The 20,805-nt window shown below is 45.4% G+C and overlaps 1 protein-coding gene across 2 annotated transcripts in view; it reads right to left on the minus strand.

Moving 5' to 3' along the window:
* The window catches only part of LOC126525137 (uncharacterized), a 90,049-nt gene that overhangs the window by 9,411 nt on the left and 59,833 nt on the right, over positions 1-20,805 (minus strand). The window contains exon 1 of one of the 2 annotated variants that reach the window (XR_011893470.1): positions 6,058-6,166. The exons of the other annotated variant lie outside the window; for it this stretch is intronic. The gene's annotated coding sequence lies outside the window, so the exon portion shown is untranslated. Of the gene's footprint in view, positions 1-6,057; positions 6,167-20,805 lie in introns of those variants that run through there. 2 annotated transcript variants of the gene reach the window in all.

Consider the following 20,805-nt stretch of genomic DNA (forward strand, 5'->3'; position numbering starts at 1 on the left):
GACTGGTTCAGACAATCGCCTCAAGAACCTGTGACACGTATAGACAATGTGAAATGGGTTAGCGCGATGACTTTTTTTGTGGACAAGATTACGCCTGCGTGTATTGTGTTTAAAGCGCATCCGCGTATTGAACAACGTGTTTATAGTAGCTCATTGTACCATAACATAATAGCCAACCTTCTACCTTTCTGTGTATCTCGTACTTCCCCTTACCACAGCGAGGAGTAGCAGGCTAGAGGCACGCTCTCTAGGCCGAAGTCTCCTCCTTCTTCTTCATTAAAATCTATTCCTTCTCCTCGGCAAGCAGTGGTTGTCTAAGCAGACGAAGCAGCTTTTGCGCAAACCGACACAGCCAATCTGCTTTCTCTACAGTTGCCCTTTATCATGCCGCCATTGAGCTAACCGGTGTGAGCGATCTTACTGTCACTTGAATAAATACCTAAGCTCGGTGCGGAGCTCTGACACCTCCAAAGTGAAAAAGTCGGAAGGTCGCGGGTCAAGATGACTACCAGAATACTGGAAGAACGACGTTGCAGCGCTGCGACACGTTCACAACAGCTGCACTGCGATGTAAAGGACGTGGCTTTTTTGTGCACAGTGAGCTAGCGAGATATGAAACGTTCCGCAACAACGTCATCGGAGAGCTGGGCACAAAATGGCGAATGCCAGTGTCTACACTACTCAGTGATATATGAAAGACACTCAGGTCTCACTTCAAACAAAAGTAAATCTGGAGTATTTCTTCCCAAAGGAGAAGATCTCATGACATGGCGTCGGATGTACCTCAGAATCATGCCAGAATGACCGAGGTATAAACGGTCAGCACACTTTTTATGCTTGAAAGCGACCGGCACCAGCACCTGTACATGTTTGGGCAGCGGTATATTGGCTGTCTTAGTTATGCGTCGTAGCAATAGCTTATGGGCAGTGTATAGCCTCCAGGTACGAGTATATATCTATTTAGAAAAAGAAATACGCTGTTTTTCAGCATCCTACCCTAAAATATTCTGCGTTTGCTTGAGAATATGCCGACATTTGCTCTTGCCATATATTACAGGTACGTGCTAATGCCTATTTCTTACATCCCGCAGCAATTTATTATATGCTCCCAGAGTAGCACAGCACCTAAACAGCGTCAATTGTAACATGAGTAGATGCTCTAAGCGTTACTTGATAAGAACAATAAAGGGAGAGGGGTTGTCTACACATGCCGCTTGGCAAACAAAAACAAAATGTGTGTCCTGTTGCAGCGGCTGGCAAGTGTCGGTGGTGGGAGCGGCTGTTTGGATCTTCGCGACGGTAGATAAAATAAGTTGCTACCACAGAGAAACATCACGTATGCAGCAATGAATGCATTTTCTTGAAGAACAACAGATTATCGGGATTACACATCCCTGAACACTACACACAGGAATGAGAAGAATAATAAAAACATAGAACGAGTCTCTGGACGCGTTCTTAACGAGAAAAAACTTAGAAAGCACTCTAACCACTCATGGAACTTCGGCTCGCCGAGAATATTTCTTTGGCTTTAGGTAAGTCTACATTACGTAAGACGCAAACCTGAAGAACAATACTGAAGAATTCGTATGCTATATTTTATGCTTTGCAATTGATAATAAAAGAAACGAAGCCTTGTGGCTGCTTTCTCACGTAACTGGCCTATACGAGGAAGAGCAGCGGTTGCAAGGCCATGCGTGTGGAACTGCACAACTGTAAATATTCTGGCGTAAAAACGAGCCTCCTCTTTGAACACGGGCATTTTGCGAACTTATGTATGTGCGCAAGTGCTTTTTCAGCTTTGGGCTCATAGCCAAAAAAAAAAAAATTGTCTCTGAGTGTACAGGAGATAGAACATCTTGTGAAATGTGGCTGCATAGACTCACTCTCGGAGACTGCCCTACAGTGAGTAGAGGTACGAGCGCGCACACACTCACGCAGGGTAACCAAATTTGAGCCCTGTAGGAGGTGCGAGCGCACTAGGCATAAACGCGCATTTTGTCTCCTATCGTGTGGAGTAAATGTTTTACAGCGAAGCTGCTTACGCCTAATCGATTCGTCCGTCCATCCGTCGCCTGCATGCCGAAGACTTTTCCGGTGCGACCCGATCATCATGAGCGAAAAAGGAAGAGAAAGGTGCGCGCGATTGACTGCGCCAGAAGTGACGTTGTTTTTCTCCGTCGTACCCGAGCGCGCGCACAGTAGTTTCTCGCCGGCTACGAAATTGGTCGGTCACACGACATACGTACTCCTGAGGAGCAGGCAGCTTTCGATTAGCAACTCCATCGATCAGCAATGCTGCAGCCCGGGCACAAGAACAGGCTCATGTAGCCGACCATAAGCAGCAACTCTGTACCGAGCGTGGTGCAGCCTACCAAGCCGTCGCTTAATGAACAGTCGGGATTCATCCAGTGATAAACACCGGGGCCGCACGTTTAAGTCTCGCTGATTAACCACCTTTCCGGAGTGCTTGAGCGTTGACTTTTCATTGTCAGAGGTACACACACAAATGCGGATGTACTGCTTCTAAGCGTTGGCGATGTCTTTTCTTGAAGTCAGCTCTTAACTTCACTTTACGTGTTTTCAATGCAATAACCATTCAATTTAGCGAATTAACTTCAGGAGTATCATTAATTTCATTATATCAAAATTTATCTTTATTAAATTATAACTCGTGTGACGAGACATGGCGACACCCTTGAGCAACGGTTACGCAAATAGTTTAAAGATAGCAGCAAGATGGGCGCGGCGGGTTGCACGCCGCACACGGTATAGCTGCGACATCTGACGAGGGCGCTAGGAGAAGGGAGCGCCAGCTTGACATGGAGTAGGAAGCGAAATGCTTTGGATGATTACAACCAGTGGAGGCCTGTCCAATATTAGCTCTATTGGAAGAAGTGAATGTGACTGCAAACCACTGGAATCACATTTCGGAGCAAACGGATTCAATGATAAGAAGTAAAATCGGACATAGGACAAAAGTTCATGGTTTATGGCACGCCTTTGGTAGGCAAAAAACAGTGTGTGGCTACGTCACATTTGGCATAGCCGTCGTGCGACACCACTCTTACCGTCGCGAGGCATCCTGAAAAGCTGCCTAGCCCGAGCAGTGGCTTTAAGGCGTCGTAGTTGTTTCAAGTGTTTCTCAAATTAGTTTAAATATACCTCATCGCTAATGATCGGGCGGACCAAAGGCTTAGGGAGATTGTGCTCGTGGTTCTTGACTGCGGAACGATGTCATGCGTTTGGTTTGTAGGGCATTCCCTTTGTGATACATGCTACACGTTTTTCCTCCGGCTATCCGCGGCGTCTTTCTCAACTCATCACTCTCTGCTTCAGGGAAGAATTTTACCAGGGCTCTTTGAGCTCACTGACGTAAAGTGTGGCCTCAAAGAGGCGCTCCAGCTTCGCACACAGTAACCTGAAAGAACCTCAAGGACCGGATATATGTGGCCAACGCGCATTAGACCCTGACTGGCGAGTCGGTCTAGGATTCAATGAATATCGTCCACGTCTTCCGTCAGATGAATAAGTTTGAAGGAGGGTGAATAATTCGCAAACCCGGTGTAGTTGGAGCAGGCAGACGGCTTCGCAGAGGATGCGTAGGGATGGTTGCAGCGCAAGCCACATGCGACGCCGACCGATCAAGTGGAAAGATTGCACGCCGTCTTCTGAACAGCAAGTTTTCAGCGTTTGATAATTGTTGCTTACAGAAGTGCGATAACTATTGCAGTTATTTAGTGTGAGTCAATCAGGATATTTTTTATCTAAATTTAACCAGGTAGTTCATAAAACTTAGGTCGTATACGCCAACTTCTGCCCATAACATCACCGCACTTCAAGGTATCATTTATATGCAAACAATTTGATTTACGTCATTTCAGAAATTGTATCTGGATAACATTTTCTAGTGAAGCATATACTGTTTAACAAAGAAGTTTACTATCACGTAAATACTTCTTTCGCGCATCTCAAAAGCGATATCAAAAACACTTAGTAGCAATTTATCAGCATTGTGTTGGCGATATTTTGATGCCGTGCGCGCGCACCAGGACAGTTGTAAAGGATGCTTTTCTTGCACGCGCAGATTGCAACGCCTAAAGTATACTCGAGGCACTATCACTTTACCTCCCCCTACCCTTTCTCCCCAGCGTAGGGTAGCAAACAGAATCTTCCCCTCTGTTTAACCTCTCTGCCTCTCCCCTTTCCTGTGTCTCTCTCTATCTCTCTTGCACGCGAGTATATGCATATGTTTTGTCGTTACCATATATTTCTCGTAAAGGCTTAACTCTAGGTACCATTTAACGCAGGTTTGCCTTACCGTGTTAAGGCAGTAAATAGATGTTCAGTATTTTCATAATCAACCTTGATCACTATCACGCTTCTATAACTTTCATATGTAGTGAAGGCGTGCTTCACGTCAGTTAAATAAGGCAAGGGATAGTGACACGCTGGAAAATCGCACAATTTTCAACTTACCGCTCCCTATCGGCTAACAGCGGCTTCTAGGTTTCGCGATATTTTGCCTGCAACTGACGCTGCATACCCACTTTGCTTCTCTAGAGAACAGTCGTGATTGGGCGATGGGCATTAAAATGAAAAAAAAAAATGCGGGCTGGGTCCCTGTGAGTCGTAGATCCTCACAATGGGCGGCACATCAGTGCACCTAAATTTCTGAGCCACAACGACATAGTGCCTGAGTAGTGTTCTCAATTATAGAAAGGCGCAAGTTTGTTCTGTTATTTCTTTCCTTCACTGGCTGCAGTTTCCTGAAATATTTGCTCGGTAAGTGCTGATATGTAGTGTGCTAAATTATTTTTGGACAGGGTCAAGACGCGCCTGAGAGAACATCTTGAGCCCAGTAAATATTCCGATGGAGCTCGCTGCTGGTGGTTGCTGAATACGAGTTCAGTATCCTTGTCGAGGACTGCACGGGCACACTAGCAAAAGCTATCCAGTGCTGTCTTCGTCGAAAATGACGTGCCACGACCACCTGCAGCCGTCCATGAGCAGACCAGTTTATTGGAATGGCGATAAGATTTCTTCTTACGCCGTAGGGGCGTTCGGGAAAGGGCACTGAGAGTACGGAAAGTCATACGCTCTGCCATGACATTTATGTAATGTGAAGAACAAGAAAATATAAAACAAGGGCTGATGGAGGGAGTACAATTCTCACCTAATCTCTCTCGAAAGTAGTTTGTTGACAAATGCTGTCAGAAAGCTTGGGAAAGTGGAAATTGATGAAAGCGTTATATTGCGAAAGCAAACACACTAATTAGATGCACAAGCAGGTGAAGAAAAATTCTTGTGCCTGCCACACGACCTGCACCATGTGCCACTTGCCTTGCTTCGTGTGCAAGTTTCAATGTCTCTGCAGGAATTCAGTGCCATAGCTGCAGCAAATGAGCTCACGACGCCTGCCTTAGTGCTTACGTGTACTACGACAAGGGCCTCAATTGCAAGAAATTGTTTGTAATTCTTTAGGATTGTGTCATTTTGCCCAAGTTGCCTGTCTCATTTTGCCTAATGTGTGGGGCAAAAAGAAATGAGGCAAATGTGGTAATCCACACACTATCATATTTGCTAGCATAGTATGCCAAAGGCGCAAGGAACAATGTTATAGCGTTTTTTTCGCAATTGTAAATTTTAGCAAAAGATCAGCGTCAAATTGGATATTATTGTTTCATTTTGCGCTGCCATATGCTAAATTCACGAGTCGACTGCAAGCGCTCTTGTATTATCGTGACCTTGATTTTCGCAAATGTCCACTATCACGATTAGTTTTTACAGTATCTGTAATACAAACACCGAATCTATAATGTTCAGTAAGATACTGGCTTTGGTGCCCATGCGTGGACTGAAAGCTTTAAAACATGCGTTGTTCTTCATATGCGTGTGGAGGCGTGTTTTTCTCGAGTGTCAATTGGAGGTTCACTATTACCCTCAACTACGGCGTTTTCAATAAAACAACATCATGTCTTTTCTTTAGACTTGGGCTGCTCAACATGAACGTAACTTTGGAAAGGCTTGCAGCATAATACGGAAGAACTGACGTACCTTGAGTGAAAAGCAAACTATAAGGGAGCCAGGTATGCCGCATCCTGCAGAAGATCGCTCTGCAGTCGACACACAGCTTTCTGTATAACCTCGAAGGCTTACTTTGAATTACACGCAGATGTTTCCAAAAAGACAATACACTCTATTTCTGGGGAATGTCAATCAAGTCGGGCAGCAGGGCTTTGAAGCCTTTGTGATGCTGGGCTCGCAGATGCATTATGGTGCAGCCGACAGTTTCTTCGACAACATGCTGCTTACGCCCGCTCCAAGCTCTCCCCGTGTTCGCTGTCGCTAGAGAAATATGCATTTAATTCGTGGAGATGTCATGCCGTCGACGACACGAATTTACATTAGTCCATGTATTCATTTTCTATCGAGAGAAAGAGAGAGAGGTAGAGAGAACGAGAGAGAGGAGGTTGAACGAGAATTTTTGATATGTGTACAGTTTACCACCTTGAAGAAAATACTGACAAGGGCAAAGCATTGCTTTTCATCGTGTGGTCTGACCATTTTGAATTCACACACTGGCCATATAAAGTTACTGCTATTATAAATCGTTTGCAGGATGTTTCCAAACGTAGTTGGCTTCGTCGCAGATCAATGAAATTTTATGCACTCCCACCTTGAATAATTTAAGGCTATCAATAGTTTGACTGACTGAAGAAATTGCGATCAGTAAGTCCAAGCTCCCAGACAATGGCACAATACCCTGCATAATGCCGTGTCGGCGTCTTCCCAACATATGAAGGCTGGTATTGCGCTGCACCATAAATTGGCGACACTAGAGTCTGTCTCTGTGGCCCTTTGTCGTTTCGTCACGTGACTGTGTGTATCTTTTCCTCAGATTCAAAGATGAAAGCCACTAAGGAAAACAAAGAATGCACTTTGTTCAAGGAGAAATTATTCTATGCTTTACAGACAGGATGGACAAAGGCATAGCCTTGCAATAGGCACGTGAGTTGTGCATTAGTTAAGTTTATTTTGTCCGCTTCCTTCATGCTGAAATGCTTTCCATTTAGAAAGTGCTCCAACTACTGGGAAAGTTGAGAAGCTAAGCTTGCACCTAGCGAGGTAACTCATCTGAGAAGAGGCTTTGTAAACTGAGGACTTATAATGTAATATAATATCTAATACCTTTGTTCATGAAAACAAGTGGTACAATGTGCCAAGGCATTACGAAAAAAGTTGCTAAAAAGCAACTTGACTGGTCCTAATAACCAGAAGGTTAAAAAGGCAGCAGACAGCAAGGAACGAGAAAAAAAAGAAAAGGAAAGGAAAGAAGTAGAACGAAAAAAAAAAGGAAATAGAGGGTAAGGGCATATAGCACATATATCTCACTTAAACAAATTTGCTTCGCACATCAAACAGCTGGCAAAAAACTTGTTAAACTAGGTTCTGTACTATTGACTCATGGCTGATTTGCCTCGTGGCTCCGACTACGTTACCACGGTTTGCCACGGGAAATGAATTTGTAAACACTAGGCGTAAATACTATAAGCACTATAATGGCGTATAATGCATTTACCAGTAACTATTTTCTCTAAATTTAGGCCGCGCGCTTAATGCTTTAGGCTACGTTGTCTTCATTGTTCATGCCAATGTCCGGCACAAAGACTTTTTGTATAATTTGTCGTCTCGTGCGCTGAGATGGCTGGCTACATGCTGTTCTTTCTAACGTAATGAAGAAAGGCGTGTGTTTACATTGCCTAAGATAAATGGTGCTGCCTATGAGCACTGTGAGCCTTATTGCCCACAGCATGTACAAGTGCAATAGACGTTTCGGCGATGTTCAAGTAAGCTTTATGAATGCGAAGGTTTCTATGCTATTGAAAAAAAAACTGTATTTCTTCAGTAATTAGCAGCTCGAAGAAGCGTCCAGAGTTTTTAATGTTCTTACTAAATAAGAAACCATGCACTCACAACGAGGTCTACAGAAGCTTAGATGTAGGGGTCTTCGAATACAAAACTTTTTAGAATACGAGTCGAATACGAATATTCGCTTCGAATATCCAATAATGGTATACGGATGCATTTGTTAGCACGTTCGATTAATTTGTTACTTTGGAACATTACATTGCATTGTCAATGTTAAACAACTGGTCAAGTAAGCCATCGCACTTAAACATTGCGTATTTGACTCAGGTTAACTTTAGACATTTAGTAATTCCCTGTAGCTCTCCTCGCCAGCCTTTGCCGTGTTGTACTGTTTCAAATGCCTGTAAAATCGGAGGTATTTGACTCTCCCACTCGTCATTCATCGCACTTCTTCTCAAGCAATGAGCTCAGAATTGGGGATAACGATGAAAAAAAAAGCATCGCAAACGATTACTATTCCCCCTAATGCGAAATTCGAGCGCAGCTCTGTACGTGTTCTAACTTCGCGATGTACTGACTGTCGCAGACAATCTTTCTCGTGCAGCACGTTGCGAACGGAGCGAAGTGTAGCGCGACAGCCTCGCTATCGGTAGATTACGAGTGGCAGCGCGTTGGTGACGCGTGGGCTCGATTCACAGCAGCCGCTGCAGACAGACCCACGCTTTTTCAGGGCTTCGTTTCCATCTATGGTATCAGTTGCTTCATTATTGCGTTGGCAACGCGTCAGTTGCGATAGCATCGGTTGCGTCGGTATCAATAGTTTAATACCGAAGAGAGTTCAAGAAGAAAAACAAAGGGGGAGGGAATGGCGCACGCGTGAGGAGTGAAGCGTAGTGCTGCGCTAAACGGGCCCTGCGGCGACGGTGGTTACGAGATGGCGCAAGATTAGCGTGCCGCCATCTGTTCACCGATGACGCCATCGATAAGACATGCGGCAAGCGCGCCCACCGATACGGTACATGGAAACAAAGCGCTGCAGGTTTGTCTTTGGCGGCTGCTGTGAATCGCTCCGACACGTCACCCACGCACTTCCTGGTGTGATCTCTCGCTAAGCGAGGCTGTCTCTCCACAATTCGTTCTCTTTCCAACGCATCGCACAAGACTGATTATCTGCGTCAGGCAGTATATCTTGAAATGAAAACACGTGTAGAGCTGTGCACAAATTTTGTATTAGAGAGTATCGTAATCATCGGTGAAGATTTAGTTTTAGCAGTTAAATCAAAGTATTGAGATATCAAATTCGGCATACCAGTATTTCTGCGTTGGGCATTATAAGAGAAGCATTACCTGCACTTGTAAATACACGTTCCGATCATTCTTTAGGTAAGTATGTTCGTCTAGCTGAACGCTCGGAGCCTCTCGAAAAAAAAAAAGAATACATACGCGATCGATGGTGTGTTGTAAAGCGCGGTGATCCAAGCCCTATGCCCTTATGCTACAGACGGACGTTTGCAGCGACCAAATAGCAACCTTGGCAGTATTTCGCGCCTGTACTTTAGATTGGGATGATTAGCAAGTGCGTGGCATTCGACAGCAAACGTTATAAATGGCACAGTCTGCCATAAACACACACCGTTCTCTCATGGCTGCTAGTTATTGGAGACGACACGTAACACTATACTGCCTTCGTGATCGGCCAACGTCGGAACGAAACAGGTGGTAACATTTCGTCGCTGGAGTACAATAAACAAGTCGTCATGCGAACGCCGTCACCGCCAAGCACTCTCCGCTGTAGTCATGCCGTCGCCTTGACATTTTATTCACATATACATTAGCACTACAAACACCACGACTCGCCTTGAACGGACACCTTGCACTATTTGCCAGCGCTATGCCTAACACCAAGCGATGCTAGTTAACTAGCTACGTAAAGTAGTTCTGCATAATATTGATTCGCACAGTGCTTGGGTATCGTTAGGTCTTCGTCGTTCGGCACACGTATGCAAGCTATGGCTTCCGTGATGCCCAGTGAAACGCTATAAAGCATAAAAAAATAAGTTTAATAGGACGGGGGCAGGTGTCACATGTCTAGACAATAACTGAAACGTTAGCGGAAACTAACGCGTTGCATGAACGCAAGCTCTGATTGATACCGTCGCAGCATTGTCATAGACCAGGAGCTAGCAGAGATAAAAGTCAAACTTTCCTTGATTATAGATCGATTCGAGGACACCTCTATGCGTGAAGCAATCCAAGTGTTTGGTAAAGTGGTATAATAATGCGGAAAATGCTTGGTGGTCTAGAATATGGCGATTAAGAAGACGCTTGATCGTGAGGCTGTGTTTTGAATTGTTGAGGCTTCCGGCTAGATGAACTTTTACACCTGAGTATCCGTGGTATAGAGAGTCGCGTTTAAATGCGATTCGCAATATTTATCTCCTTTATGTATTTTAGCTTATCTATCTATCTATCTATCTATCTATCTATCTATCTATCTATCTATCTATCTATCTATCTATCTATCTATCTATCTATCTATCTATCTATCTATCTATCTGTCTATTTATCTATCTATCTATCTATCTATCCGTCCTGTTATGCCGTGGCCAACTTATGTGTTCTGTGCCAGCTTGGGTCAGTAGGTGAATGCTTGTAAAGGGCCCGTATTTGTTGTCATCATCATCATCATCAGCCTCGTTACGCCCACTGCAGGGCAAAGGCCTCTCTCATACTTCTCCAACTACACTGGTTATATACTAATTGTGGCCATGTCGTCCCTGCAAACTTCTTAATGTCATCCGCCCACCTAACTTTCTGCCGCCCCCTGCTACGCCTCCCTTCCCTTGGAATCCAGTTCGTAACCCTTCATGACCAGCGGTTATCTTCCCTCCTCATTACATGTCCTGCCCATGCCCATTTCTTTTCCTTGATTTCAACTAAGATGTCATTAACTCGCGTTTGTTCCCTCACCCAATCTGTTGTCATACCTGCTCGTAATATGACTCGCTGTGTTGTCGTTGTGCCACCTTTCACGCCGACCGAGTGATTACGGTTGTCTAATTCCTCGGACCACTAATAATGTACTCGTTTTTGTGATACCATCGTAGTCGTTGCATCGCCATCACTCCAAATTGGTCATCCGACCCTCGTCATGCCGTCGCTGTATCGCCGTCGTCGTCATAAGTCCTCATTTTTTCATCGCCAGGCCTTCGTCGTGATGCCGTCGAGCTAATTCCCTCGTTGTTATTCCAGGTTCGTTATCCGACTGTCGTTACGCCATCGTCGCTATCCTGTTTCTCGTATACCATTGTCTTTCCATAGTCGTCACTGCATCATTGTCATAGAGTCATCGTCTTGCATTCATTGTCATGCCGTCGAGCTGATGCATTCGGTGGTTGTTACCTCCTATTCATGCCGTCGTCGTTATACCACCTTGTTCGTTCCATGAGCATCATTAGTTCCTCGTCGTTCTATTGTTGTCACTGCGACGTCATGATGTCGTCATGTTCATGGCACACCTTGGCGAACGAGTGTCAGTGCAACGTGGTCCGATACCGGAGAAGTGTGCACGCGCATATAGCCGAAGCACCGGAACTATGTGAATGATCACTACGGATTTTAGATAGCCACGTATTCAGCAGTATGATGGGTCGCAGCATTCCATAAACGCCAGCCGCATTTATTCGCCAGTCATCGTGAGATGGGTTCATCTGGAATCGTTTGAAGTGGTTACAACATAATTGACGTCAGAGTGGTCCTAGATGGGATAGGCAACATTGCAATGATCAATGTTCAGGAGCTTATTCACTTTGCCACTCATCAACAGACGAAAAATGGACTTATGCCTAGTAGTATCAAAGATCACAGAAAGTACGTAGTGGCGGGAGCAGTTCTCAACGCTTGCGAGCGAATCGTCAGTTGACCTAAAGCAAGCTAAGCACATTACGGAGACCAGCGTATCTGAGGAGTTCTAGCCCACGCGTGCTGCACCCGTTGTCGCTGGTGGGCGGCCTGCCTGGCCGAAACTTTTAATAACCACCGTTGCTCCTACACGTGTGTGTCCTCTGGAGAAAGTTATATAGCAAGCACTTCTGAACATTCATTTCATCCTCAGCTATCGCAGTGCACAGCAAAGTTCTAGGACGTTCGAGAACCAGTAGGTCTGGTACTTGTGCAAGGGTTGCTTCTCCATCAACCTGTATACCGGATAGCATGAATTAATGGTACAAAAGGCCGTGTAGTCGCCATGGCACCCAAGCAACTTATCTGTACGAGCTTGAAATTACGAGTGCGGTCGAAGAAGAAATATTCGACACTTGGAGGGCCTCCAGAGCCGATTTGAAATTTTCGCTGTTGAGGAACTAAAGAGCGAAGAAGGCTCTTCAATATTGCTATGTCACATATCTGCTGCATGCTTTTGTTATCTAAGAGCTTTCTATTCCAATTTTTATGAATGTATTTTTCTAAACGTTTACGTTTTCTACGCCTCGACCAAACTAATTATTTTCTTTCAATGTATGACTCAATTGTTGGACTGTCACGGATTCCCTGTGCTTACGGGAGACATTAACTGCATTCGAAAGGCACAAATGATGAAGCAGGTCCCAGCACTTAATGGGAATGGCGCGGTGAAGTACTCTCTCGTAATACTGAAAACGAAAAACTGATCGTAATTCGAGGCTCTGGCAAGAGTACTTGTTCGTACGCTCTCACTGAAGGAAGTTCTCATGCACGTTTCTTCAGCGCTCTTTTGCCATAGTCTCTTTTGTGGCATTGAACTGGTATGTTTTTCAGGATGCTGTGCAGTATTTTCCTACTTAAGTGAAAATTCCAAAGTTTACTAAGAACATCGGGCAAAATTCAAGGTCAGTTCGTCACTTGTAGGTGACGAAGAATTTTTTGCACTCACAAATCACTTCTTTTACGCGTTGTTTCGAGAGTTTCCATTGAAGTTCTTGTAGAATACGTTTGTGCAATCGCTTCAAAAAATATAAGTGAAGTGAGACCACTAAAGCTTTGCTTTAACAGTTAAGACACATGATTCGGTTCATGATGACAAAAACAGGCCCGGTTCGCTAGCGAAAAATGGTTGGTGGTATCGCCAAAATACTTTGGTATTCCTTATGTGCACCCCATTGGAGAGTGTGGGTTCCAGCCCTTGAACGTTAAGCTATCCCCCATATCTAGAAAGCATCTCCCATCAACACTACACAGTTGCTGAAGGCCTGTATAGCAGAGGGAAGGCTCAAAGATGCATGAGCGACGAACGGAGAGCGGAAAACAGGAGAAAGGAAAAAGAAGAAATATACAAATATAAGGCAGCAGTGATTTCCTACCTGCATAAAATTTCTCACAATCCTAATGTAGGGTAACGTTCAGGCGTCTAAGTGTTCTTCATGGCGCCAAATAAGCATTTGTGTTTGTGCAAGTTCGACTGTCCTAGGAAAATGCGCAAACCAGACTGTACGATCAAGGACAAAGATGTCTAAATGTAGATGTCTAAATGTAAATGTAGGTGATATAAATGCAGATGATGTAGGTGTCTGAATGTGCGTATGCAAGGACACAACATAAAGGTCAGCGATATTGCTACAGGCGGTGAATTGGCAGCCAATTGTAAAGAAAAAAAATTGACGTGCAGCCACCTTGCTGTCCTCTTTTTGATCAGACTGTCGCCGTGTATTGCCATCGCAATAGCTTAACCAGGGAAGTATTAGAAGCTGTCGAAGTCACACGGGCCGCAGATTATTGCGTCAATTGGCCGTTAGTGACTTTATAAAAAAAGAGCTTAAATTGTTCGCATAGTCTGCACGTGGTAGTGTACTTTCCTTTTCTCTGCGGATTGGGACGGATGTATAGATATATATGCTCAAGCTCCGCAACAAAATCTTTGCTGAAAGTTAGCACTTGTTCTGCCTCGCTTTTACCCTGCTTGTCCTCGTTCTTAGTGCGCTGTGTTACTTGCATTACGATCAATAACCAATATGGCCAAACATATTCATTCCCTTCTGAATCATGAACACATCTGGCTCGATGACCGCGGAACCTTGCTGTGAAGACGCTGGCGTGAGGAAACGCGGCAATAGCAGCAAGCGAAATGACGTTTATGCAGTCTATCGCTTCAAAGAAAACTGAGCGCCGGGAACACGCACAAAGCTACGAGCCTCCGACGCATCTCGACTCTGCCCCCAACTCATGGTGAATTCCAATGGCAGATTCCGTGCACTTCCGGTAGCAGTTTTTCTGCTCCTGGCGACGCAGGTTTATTTTATTGGGAGATTGAGTGCTTCCCGTAGCTTTCATTGGCGAATTCGGAGCAGCTCCGCTGCTAGTTCCACTCCACGGAGCAGCGCTCTCTATTCCGCAAAAATTGACGGAGTGGACCGGAAGTCGCGTGATGTCAGACAACCTATGTAGCCAACGTGCCCCTAAGGCGCGCGCTACCGTGAATGCGAATCGCGGCCTCTCGGAAGCAGTGAGTGGTGCTTCGCATCGTCATTATGTGTTTTTACAGCTTGCGGACAGTCATGATTCGTCTATCTCAAGTTCCAACTCGATCAGCGGGGACTCAAAGGACGAAGAAGCTTCGGAAGCTAATGTATTCAAGGAACTTTTCGACATCATGATTCAGCCGCCGGCCAAGACACCAAAAGTTGCGCGTTTCTTCGACGACGTCGTTCGCCAGTACTCGGAGGAAGGGAACTGCACATTTTCTAGAGTTCGCGTTTTAACAGCATTCAGTTTTGTTGATGAAATGCAGTTCCGGAGACTTCAGGCTGTCTCGAAGTGTTGGCACCGAACTGATAGCGGGCTTGGCTGATTCTTCGATGTGCGCGACACGAAATCACGGCGGCACGCCCGCTAAATCTGTGGAGACGCGCATTTTGTGTGTCATTAGGTATGCGAACTGTCTTTGGTCCCGCTCTTTGAATTCGTGCTGCGAAAGTGTGGATATATCTGTTCATTATCGTATGTGCGCTTGTGTATGCCTGAAAAAGCAAGCGTTCGCAGGACAAGCGAGTGGACCAAAAAGCTGCAGTTTTTTGCGCAGTGCATCTGTGGCTTGTCCTTCGTTTGCGCTGCGCTATATAGAGTCATGTCTCTAGCTGCCTCTGTAGAAGACGAAATCACTAACGTGTGGCCTTTGTTTCTAGCGGTGATCGTTCGTTTGTACAGCCAAGATACCAATGAAACAGTTCTGTATTCTCCAGTCTTTGCCCAGTTGTACTGCAGAATAAGCCGCCCGATTGCCTTACTGCGCATCTACGCAGCCAAAAACACATGTATGTGGGATGTAGCCGACACGTTTAACATGGCTGAGACTGCCGTGTAGAGGATACTTCACAAAGTGGCAGAATACCTGCTCACCTTAGTGCCAACTGTCCTGAAATTTCGTGATGACCTAGAGAAGCTGTCTACATATTTTGAGTAAGTATGCACACCTGATTTGTTTGAACGCTAGCGAATTGAATGACGAACTGGTATAGATGGTCCTATTTTCTGCAGGTGCCACGAGTGCCAGGTGTCGTTGGATGCATTGATGGGTGTTACATCCATGTTCAGAGCCCCGCAAGTAAGATCGCTTCCACCTACAGCAAGAGACATCACTTTCTCTCCATTACATTGCAGGCTATATGTGATATCAGAAGACGCTTTACTGCTGTTTTCGTTGGAATCTCGAGCCAGACACGTAACTTTCGCGTGTTTCGCATGTCCTCACTAGCTAAAAGACTCCCGGGCGTATGCCACGGAGACAAATATCACCATTTAGGTGACGCAGCATACCCTGCAAAACCATACCTGCTGACCCCTTACAGAGATTTTGGAGGGTTGTCAAAGGCCGAGAGAGATTTCAACGCGAAATTCTCAGCATCACGTGTGCTTATCGAAAACTCTTTTGTAATCCTTCAAAAGCGCTTTCGTCAGTCGATGTACCTTGAGCTGCGCACTGTCCCTCGGTTGAATCAGTTAATGGTTGCCTGCTGTATCCTGCACAATATGCGCATTAACACAGGTAACATATTGCTCTTTGGTACTGATGATGAGGGTGGCAGTGATGTGGAATGGTCAACGTGCGCAGACAGCAGTGAATGTCATAAAGAGACTTCAGAAAAGGGAGCACTGCGTAGGCTCGGTAAGTTGAAACCAGACAAAGTGCTTGCAAGAAGGTTTGGAGGACAATAAACGAACTGCAAAGAATGTTTGCTTACTCGGTTTCATGTAACACAAATATTTTTCAAACATCCAACACCATGAAACAAAGCTCGTAATTTGTAAAGGCACTGTTATGTGTCTGCAGCAACCTTTCTCTTGGGAACCCCAGCCACAGACTCTGAAATAAAATGTGATTGACTAACCTAAGCAGTTTTTTTATGTGTACAAACGGGTTATTTATCCAGATTCTTTTTCACTTAGCGCTCTTCATCCAAAGCAAAGCCAGGCGCATGACTTAGCAGTGCCATTTTCTCCTTGCGCTGCACCGACCTCTGTCGGCTTTCCTCTTACTAGTTTTTTTCTCTCCTCATGCCGTGCTGCTCTGTGTGCATCTTTCTGCGCTTGATGCTGCGTCATTTCCTTAAAAAACATTTAATTTCTTGCATTCTGGAAGTGGAAAGACGAGAGGATTTTGTCTTTTGTTCATCAGCGTCAGTCGTGTGCCCTGTCGATGTAGTCTGTGCTCTGCTAGCTTTGCGAATTGTCGTCAATCTAGCATCTCTCCTGTCTCTCATCTGTCTCCCCTGACCAACTTCCTTTTCTGTTGGACACAGTGCTAATCTGTTTTCTTGAAACGATGCCGTAGCCATCTCTTGCGTCTTCTTGCTTGATTCTGTCATCCTGAGCGCTCATCTTTGCCAGCTCCTCCTCATATGGCACCTCACAGGGAGAATTTCCTGATTTCTTATTTTGGCTTGTGACAGACGTCTTGCGCCTAATTATAATTTTGTAACGACTGCAGCATTGCTCTCTGGTCCTTGTTATCTCCATTGTTTGATGAAGATTTGCAGCTATGTGGGCAAATATATGTTTTTATGTTTGAATTTCTTGATGGGACCAAGATGGGGAAAATACTGCTCATAATCTAGCAATAACTTTGTTTCGCCCGCTGTCCATTCACACGCTAGACCTGAAAAAGAGCAAGCCACAATTAGATATGTCATGTGAACATTACCGACAAATGGGCTTACTGCGATAGCTGGTCCCCCGGCTTAGAGTCCTGGCTTCAAGGTGTTGGAGAACGCCTGTACTGCTTGCAAGATCTGAAATACACAATCATGGGAAAGGCGAAAAAAAATCTCCCCACAGTACTGTATCCGTGCCCGTACCAATCTTCACTTGCTTAATAATGTTAAACGTTAAGAGCATGTGCAAGTAATACAGGAACTCCATTTTACCTCAGAATATTTTCACTAGATATTAAGCAAAGCACCGCAGTCATGAACATTGGCTAATAGCCCGGTTTCCTCCTGAATGAATTTGCAAATAATATAAAGGTGAAATAGATTCGTCAATAGCTTTGTTACTACCAACAAATTTTAATGCCCACATCGAACGAAAAGAAACAAATTAATTATGGGGTTTTACTTGCCAAGGCCTCGATCTGAATGTACGGCACAACCATAGTGCAGGGCTCCGGAATAACTTTGACCACCAGGAGTTCTTTTTTTTTAACCTCAATAACAAGGCGGTCTTGCATTTGGCCTCCATCGGGATTCGATGTCGCGACCTGTCGAATGTGACTGTCGCCAAGACTGTTTGATAGCTTCAAATCACCCAGTGGCTGTCATTGAACTCGACCTGCAAGTCAACGAGCGAGTAGAAGCTGTGATTGTGACTTATGAAGTTTGCCAGTAACTCGAGCTACCTCAGCGTCATTGGCCGATCTACGAAGGCCCCACAGGGAGCTAAAGTCCTCCGACAACATCGTTATTGCAATGGGGCTGTATCACCTGGCCGTGCTGTGTGGCAAACTATTATTCAGCACATTACGGAATAGGGACATAAAAGTGAGATAAAGTATCCGTGTCACCATTACGTGAACTTCACACGCTGCAGCGGAACCCAATGGGAAATATCGCACGAACACGCGTGCTTTTTGCGAGAGCCAAATCCATCCACCTTCAGTGTCCGCACTTCCCGGATCCACCATCGACGAGACAAGCAGGCTTACAGGCGGTGCGACTTCCATTAGGAGGCGAAAATGAATCGCGAACCTTCGAACACAGCACGCGCGAGTGCAAGCCGAAAATGCCGAAAACTGGGCGAAACGCGAGAAATGCTGTTAACTTCGGAAAGCGGATGTGCGCTAGCACCCCCTGGCACTTTCTCTGGCGGGCTTGCCTGTGTTTAAATCGCAGATTTCATACTGCTGCCCTACGCCATAGCGGAGTGCTCCGGCGTGGAGTTTACCGGCCACTCAGAATCTGCCACAGGAATTCACTATCAGTACTCTCAATATTCAGCGGGGCCGCGCGCAGCCGCCACACGCGCAGTTGCAGCCGCAGTAGAACGCAGCCCCCCGCTCTCTCTTTGTCCTGCCCTCGTTGAACTGCAACGTTGGGTGCTTCGCGTACGACGGGAGACGGCGCGCTTTCTGCCCGCTTTCTTCTCCTTCACGCGGCTGAGATTGAGCCACGATCCCGTCGCACGCCATCACTCGCACATAGAGCGTAGGACGCGTGGCGTCGCTGTTATCGCCCTTGGACTTTATACGAAAGCTCAGGGCGACGCCGAAGCCGAAAGCGCGCTTGCAATGTCGAATAATGGTTGTCCCAATTATAGAATATTTTTCGAAAATACGTATATCAGGCTTCGCGTTTATCAAGAAAAACAAGTGATCAGAAATAATTTGCTTAGTGAAACAAAATCAGCACAGTCATTATGCAAAAAAGAGGTGAGGCGTGCAGACAGGACATAAGAGTAGAGAAGTGCACAACACCAGGCATAAACAATACAGTACAGTCAATCAATACAGGCATAAACAAACAATGTGCTGCGCAGCAATAGTGGTTGTAAACTTGGCTTACCTCGGAATGCTTCAGTGCCTTATGGCAGGCGCCATGACTGTAGACGTTTTTTGCCCGGATTCATCATATTGACACGCGTACTTACATTTATCGGTCGACCACGTTTCGCCGCCTAACAAATTTTATCGCACAGCGCGGGACGCGTCTGCATGTATCCGAAGTTTCTGGAAAGTTATCGATGCTTCTATCCGCTGTCTGTTGTCGCCGAACCTTGTGTTATCTGATTTCATCGCGTGACTCGAATGGTGTAAAACTTTGTGGAAGGCATGCGGGTCCCAACGATTAGTCTGGAACATTCGATGACTGCTGGATAAAAGCCGACGAGCTTGACCCGCTGATCAGATTTTCGACGATTGCCGACCGTGTTCGCCGCTATCGTTGTGCTATAAGTGAAGCCTGTTTTTGTGGGCACAGGTTCGCCCAATAAAAGTTAGTTTTGTCTTTCACAGTATTGCTACTGTGTTCTTCAACGTCACCACCACCTGACAATATCTATTTTTGGCTTCTGCAAAATACGTAGCACATCCGTCTTCTTTGAAAATTTAACCGCAGCATAAATAACAAAAATAATTTAATAATTTCACCGCAGCATAATTATCACAATGGTGACATCGCAAAAGAAACGACGGATGGGGCGAAAGGAACACAAAAGGAGCGTAGACTCAAAAGTTTACTGATGCACACACCACCGCGCTCTTACTAGTATGAACGCTTACGAACTTGCCCATCTTTCTCCTTGTATAACTTTTAGCTGTGAATCTTTATCGTTTGCCTGTAGTAAACCACGACATGTTTCAATGGTTTTAGTTACGTCCCAAACGTAATTGGGATAGGTGCTTATGAAAGAAGTCAACATGCCATGATTTGTATTTTTAGATAGCAAGTTCTCATCACTGGGTTAGCGGCTTGGCGACTAATCGTAGAACTTAGTAGAGCCCAGCGATTTAGGTTTTGCATTTTGGCACTAGGCATTTTCCATATTTTAGTGGCGCGTCCACAGAGCGATATACTTAAGATCTGCTAGTACTTGGGTTCTATGTTTTCACCGGGGACATGGTAAGTGAATTGTTCGTAGCACACCTGGTAGGCCTTGGTGTAGTTGTGCGCGGAAAAATTCGGCAGAACCCACCTCACGATGACTAGCGATGGTTATGCGATTAGCATCCACGCAATGTACCGAAAAACCGTATTTCTCAAGATACATATATTCAAAATGTGTAGGGATTATTCTGAGACTCCCGCGGCTTCAGCTACGTGCGACATGCACTGTATCCGGTATTGGCCCACTTCGCTATGACACTCTCATGCCCAGGTTGGGCTTGAGCATGACTGCATGACGCCTACTGTATGACGACCACCCAGTGACGAAGGAGGAATGGCGCCAATGGAGCAAAGATGGCGGTATTACGACAAAGGCATGGCGCCCATTAAATGACGATTCCGAAATGATGACGATAATACACCGACAACAGCGTGGCACCGAATACATAGTACATGGGGCTGACGATGAGTGTATGAAGAAAATTGCATGACGACAACTGTATCAGGGAGAAAGCACTACAAGAGTAGCTTGACAACGACAGTAATGACATGACGACGACGTTTTGACAAAGAATGCACCACAGCGACAAAATCACGGCGCAATGGCGGCGTAATAGCAATTGAATGACGACAGTATGAATACGAAGGCATGACGAAGAAGCAATAATGACGACGGACCCATGAAGGCAGCATAACGAAGATGGCATGATGACAATGGAATGACATTTCTAACTTGATGACGATGGTAAGACGAGAGTATGACGACAAAGTTGTGACGACAATTCTGTGACGACCATGGCGGTGCGAGAGTCAAAAATTGATGAGTGAACGAGCAAAACAAGTCCGACAAAAGGCACGGGCTTACCGT

The sequence above is a fragment of the Dermacentor andersoni genome, chromosome 3, assembly GCF_023375885.2.
Source record: "Dermacentor andersoni chromosome 3, qqDerAnde1_hic_scaffold, whole genome shotgun sequence".
In the NCBI taxonomy this organism is placed as follows: Eukaryota; Metazoa; Arthropoda; class Arachnida; order Ixodida; family Ixodidae; genus Dermacentor; species Dermacentor andersoni.